The sequence below is a fragment of the Camponotus floridanus genome, unplaced genomic scaffold, assembly GCF_003227725.1.
Source record: "Camponotus floridanus strain SB8 unplaced genomic scaffold, Cflo_v7.5 scaffold230, whole genome shotgun sequence".
Classification (NCBI taxonomy): Eukaryota; Metazoa; Arthropoda; class Insecta; order Hymenoptera; family Formicidae; genus Camponotus; species Camponotus floridanus.
This window is the reverse complement of record NW_020229360.1, coordinates 15,343-21,734: the sequence shown is the minus strand read 5'-3', so window position 1 is coordinate 21,734 and position 6,392 is coordinate 15,343.

Sequence of the window (6,392 nt, the reverse complement as noted above, 5' to 3'; positions counted from 1 at the left end):
CCGATTTCGTCGATCCGCGTCAACAAATTCTCCAGGTATCCATATTTTGGCTGTTGCAGCGACTTCGAATACACGTACACATTCTCGAAACGTACACCGTGCGGACTTTCCAGTAGACTTATCAGAACGTTGATTTTACCACAATTCGAGGGACCGCAAATGATCGCGCGTATAGTAGTCGGTAGCATCGTACCATGCCTGCGCATCTCCGCGTTGTCCCCCATTAATCGTAATCTGTTATTGCAATTTCTCACGTATATCGTCAAAGGTTGTCGTACGAATCTCATTTTTTCAACACTGTTGATTGGATCGAACGCCTGCCTATTTATAGGTGCGTGAAATCACGAGTCGCTCAGTAGAGAAAAAATGTTCATTCTGCTATCAAGTCCTTCCGACATTTGCGATTTGAGCGTCGAACAGCTACAATTTGTGTCGAAAGCACTTCTGTTGCGAATGTGCGGTGATCACGTTCACTACGTGTGGGACAAGCTTCCAGAATATATAAAGGCGGATCCGAAGATTCAGTATCTTCGCTGTTACAAACACTACAATCAGCCGTGGCAGGAAACGCACATCGACGGTCCGGCGCCATTGATAATGAATTGCAGCAAATGTCAACGAAAATAGGTAGAGGCCTATTAAATCACGCGATAAATGCACTTCCGATCGAATTATATATTCCTGGCTATCAGTTTTGCGGACCAGGTACACGGTTGGAGAAGCGATTAGCCAGAGGTGATCGAGGTATAAATCCATTGGACGCGGCGTGTCGCGAACACGATATAGCATACTCTCGAAGCAACGATCGCACCGAGAGACACGCTGCGGATAGGATACGCCGAGAAAGCGCGGAATCGCATCATTGCGAGAGATTTGACTCTCGATGAGAGAGCCGCCGCTACAGCTGTCTGGACAGCGATAAAATCTAAGACGAAGCTCGGTATGAAGACAACGAAAACGAAGAAAAGAACGGTGAAGAAACGGATACTTCCGATAGCGAAATGCGGCGGCATATTGCCGATTCTACCAATGTTGGGAGCGCTCGAATCCCTGATCGGTGGAGCGGCTGGTGTAGCGAAGGTGGTGAACGACAGAAAAGCCGCGCAACTACAGTTGCAGGAGATGCTACGTCACAATCGCGCCATGGAAGGTCGTTGATTATATCTCGCTCCTTACAAACACGGACGAGGAGCCTCACCGAGAAAAAAAAAAAAACGTCAAAGAGACGCTAAAAATGCCACAGGGTGCAACTACTAACGTACAATTGCTGCAACTGACAAAACTTATGCGTATTCCATAATTTAAAGGTGTTTTCATGCGCAACTCTTTACCGATCGGTTGTATTTATCAAAACGAGAGCGGCATCGTAAATTTGGATAGCGTCGAAGGAGCAGGTACTCATTGGATAGCGTACGCAAAGAGGGGAAATCGCGTTATATATTTCGACAGTTTCGGCAATCTTCGACCACCGAATGAACTGGTGCGATATTTCGGACGAAACGTAACGAAGATACAGTACAATTACACACCTGTTCAAACTTACGATCAGAGCATCTGTGGACAATTGTGCTTGCAGTTTCTTCGAACGGTCGATGCGTGCGAATTTAAAGATTGATATTGCGCTATTTAACTCAGTATTCGTTAAACAGTTTTGCCGACATGTCTATGACATTCACGTTGAGTGGGAAGAGTAGCGATCTCACGGCAAACTTCTTTCCCGCCGTAGATTTGGACGATGCATACGAACTCGGTCTAACGGATTTTGAGACTTATCACACGATACCGAATGTGAATTCCTCGAATAATAAATTTTACTTTGGCAAAAACGACACGGAAATTACGAGGGATCGTACGAGTTGCGAGATATACATGAATTTTTGAAACGTGCAATTTCACGGCAACATCGTGATACGAAACACATTGACGATGGTGTCAATGAAGATGACGAATATCCGATAGTGTTCCGCACTAATTACAATAAGAAACACATTGGCGACGGTGTCAATGAAGATGACGACGGTGTCAATGAAGATGACGAATATCCGATAGTGTTCCGCACTAATTACAATATGATGAGGAGCGAGATCAAATGCGCATACAGATTAAACTTTAGCAAACCCGGCAACATTGGATCGCTGCTAGGATTCTCGAATCGTATTCTCGAGTCGGGAAAATGGTACGAATCGAACATGCCGATTAACATTATCAACGTTAATATTATCCGCGTAGAATGTAACGTGACCGCGAGTGCGTACAACAACGGCAAACTCGTTCATACGATACATGAATTTTCACCGAGGTTACCGCCGGGATATAAGATTTTGAAAACGCCAGCGCAGATCATTTACCTGCCGATCATCGCGCGGAGCATTATAGATTTAACGTTACGCGTTGTCGACCAAAACGGACGATTGCTCGATTTTCGAGGAGAAGAGATCACCGTAAGAACGACGGTTGCAGCGATAACGTACGTATGCGACGTATGAGATGCTCGTGTTGAACGGATCGAAAGACGTGAGAGATAATACAATCTTTACGAAATCAGCGACACCAACAACAACAACAACAACAACATCGATGTTCGCTAATATCCAATTATCTGAGAAAAAGAAACTCAACACATCGAACGTTGCGTTTTTGCAATCTTTGGGATTCGCGGTGTGAAACAGCTGAACGATGACCGACATCCTCAACATCGGTGATGAACCTATCTTTGACGATTGTATCGTCAAGATCGAGACTCACACGTACAACCCGTTCGTCAATACAACATTCGGACACAATGACGAGATAAGAATACCCATACAACAACAGGATCTGTATACGCTGCCGCATGAGAGTTTCCTATACATAGAGGGAAAACTAACGAAAAACAAACTACCAGCTAAAGCAGAAAATGAAGTGATAATGGGAAATAATTGCATCGTATTCATGTTCGATGAGATTCGATACGAACTCGACGGTGTTGAGATTGATCGCAATAAAAACATAGGAATAACTACTATGCTCAAAAACTATGTAACAGTATCATCCGGTAGAGACACGATTTTGAAAAATGCTGGCTGGGAGCCGTTTACCTACACGAATGGACATTTCAATTTTTGCGTACCGCTCTACATGTTGCTGGGATTTTGCGAGGATTACAGACGCGTGGTGATTAATGTTCGTCATGAATTGATCTTGATACGATCGCGCAACGACAACAATTGTCTGCATGGAAATTCGGCGCAGGAGCCTGTGATCGACATATTCAAGATACAATGGGGAATGCCTCACGTGCTGTTGAGCGAAATCAAAAAGTTGTCGATGCTGCGTACTCTGGAAAGCGGACGATATCTCAGCATGGCTTTTCGCTTGTGGGATCGAGTATCCGCTATTGCAGCTTACAACCAAGCATTCGTGGACCATTAAGACTGCGACTCAGCTGGAGAAACCACGATACGTTATCTTCGCTCTGCAGACAGTTCGGAAGAATGTCATGTCTAAGGATGTGAGTCGATTCGACGACTGCAAATTGATCAACGTGAAACTCTATTTGAATTCGGAATATTATCCGTACGACGATATGAATCTTGATTTAGATAAAAACAGATATGCCATTCTGTATGATACGTACGCACGCTCCTGCAAGAATTATTACGGACACGAGTATCTCGAGCCGAATCTCAACGTCCTGAAGTTTGTACAACACGATCCGTTCGTGATTATCGATTGTTCTCGACAAAACGAATCGATTAAGAGCGCAACTGTGGATGTGAGATTGGAATTCGAGTGTAAGGAGAACGTGCCGCCGAATACCACTGCGTACTGTCTCATCATACACGATCGCGTGATCCAGTACAATCCGTTGACCAACGTTGTACGCAAAATCACCTAGGCGATAACAGCGACAGAAGAGAGAGGGGGAAGAGGAGAATTATATAAATCAAAGTCTTGCGAGATGGTTTTAGAGTTTTGTCATTCCTCTCGACTGGCGTATCGAAGAGAGAGAGAGAGAGATCTCGTCATGTCCGTACCAACGTTTGTGTATCTGCAAGGATTTATCGTTGGGAAAAATTTTGTCGTGAAGGAAGCGGTAGTCTTGAGAAAGGGATACGTTCTATCGCATTACTTTTTCGCAAGTCCCATACCGTGGAGCGTGCTTACAAAATCTGAGCGATGTCAAGTCTCATGGCTGATTAGAAATCATCACGGATTACAATGGGAAGACGGAAACGTTCCGTATGGTTTGGCTCAGCGTGTAATTACAACAGCTGTCGTTGGTATGATACACGAAGTAGAAGAAGAAGAATCGTCTGTCGTATATGTTAATGGACTTGAAAAGCGAAAATGGTTGACTGATCAAGAGACACGGTAGTGTCTTGAAATCGAGTCATCATCAGGCGCAAGACACACCGTGTGTCTTTACGCGAAAGGCTAAGTTGTGAGTAATGCATATTATCGGTTCTCAATAACCGCTAAATCGATTAAATTCTTATTAGAGAATTCTTCTCAATCAATTGGGTTCGATTTATATAAAGAAAGTGTCTTTTTGCTCTATGTGCTCTAGAAGCAGAAATATAACGATACAAAGTCTCATGTGAAACTTTTGTTTAAGAAACGTCACCGTCACCGTCACCGTCGCTACATTTTTCACATATTTTTCTTGTACGGTTCGCACGTTTGACGAAAGAGGCGCTATGTGACAATGAGAGATGTACAGTACGCGTCAAAATAATTTCTCTAGCGAGAGTTGGTAATATCTCTCCTCTGCTAATATATAAGAAACGTATCGTATGCATTAAAGGATAGATATTATCAATTCTCTTTAGGAAAACGGAACTAATTATTGAAGTATACTATACTATTATGTCCTTATTTAATTAACTTTTCATAGATACATATTACAGAAATTTATTAATAAACGTTAACATAATAGTATAGTATACTTCAATAATTAGTTCCGTTTTCCTAAAGAGAATTGATAATATCTATCCTTTAATGCATACGATACGTTTCTACGATACGATATATATATATATATATATATATAATATATACATTATATTTGTTATATAGAATATTATATAATTTATATATTTTAATATTAGTTATTTAGATTAGACATCATTCATTCATGTCATTTAACTGATAAAACTTTATATTTTATAGATTTTATTGATAAGAATAAGTTGTTTGCTATAATTAAAAAAGATATATCTAAGAAAGAAGGAAATTATGATATCTGGAAATAAAATTGTTGAATTAGAATTATCAAATAATAATACTTTTTATGTACAAAACGTGAATGAGAAAATATTTTAACCAAAAAGTATTTAATATTATTGTCATATTACATACAAAAAAATACTAATTTTAATGAAGAAAAAGTAATAATGTACATTAATAATTAACTTTATTTTAAATAATGAATATATTATATAGAAATACAATTAGAGAAATACAATGAAATAGAATATTCACAATGAATATAGAATGAATATAGAAATACAATTAAATAAAAATGATAATTTTGCACTAAAAGTTATATACATTTAATTTATATTTAGTGTAACAATTTAATGCATAAACTCAAATATAAAAAAAATCAAATACAACATTTTATGACTGACTATAGAAATACAATGAAACGGAATATTCATACAATGAATATAGAAATACAATGAAACGGAATATTCATACAATGAATATAGAAATACAATTAAATACAATTAAATAAAAATGATAATTTTGCACTAAAAGTTACATACATTTAATTTATATTTAATGTAACAATTTAATGCATAAACTCAAATATAAAAAAATCAACTACAACATTTTATGACTGATACTATGACTGATATATATCTTATATATATATTATAGTATCAGACTGATACTATGACTGATATATATAAGATATATTTTAAAGAAAACATTCGAAATTATTTAAACACAATGTAGGCTATAAAACCACTAAGCGCAGATCTATAACGCAAATTAATCAATATGGCAATATAAATTTAGATCAGAAACAATTTAAGAGAAATCACAAACAAAATTATTTATTTTAAAAACAAAAGAGGGCAAACGTTTCGATCTGCTCCAGATCATTATCAATGCCAAGAATCGCAAAAGAAAAAACATGTAAATAGGCGAAAAAGCAAAAAAAGGCTACGAAGTCGTCGATGTACATTATGTCAGCAAATTTCGAAATAACGGATAAAGACGTCGCATATTTTTAAATTAATACATACAAAGCAGTCAAAAATTCAAAAACGCGAAAAAACTTAATGAAAACGCTCGGATTTACAAACTAACCGCAATCATGCTCGCTCGCACGTATGCTACTCACCAGAATAATGAAATAAAAACGCAATGCGAAGCAAACACACAAATACGTAGAAGCAGGA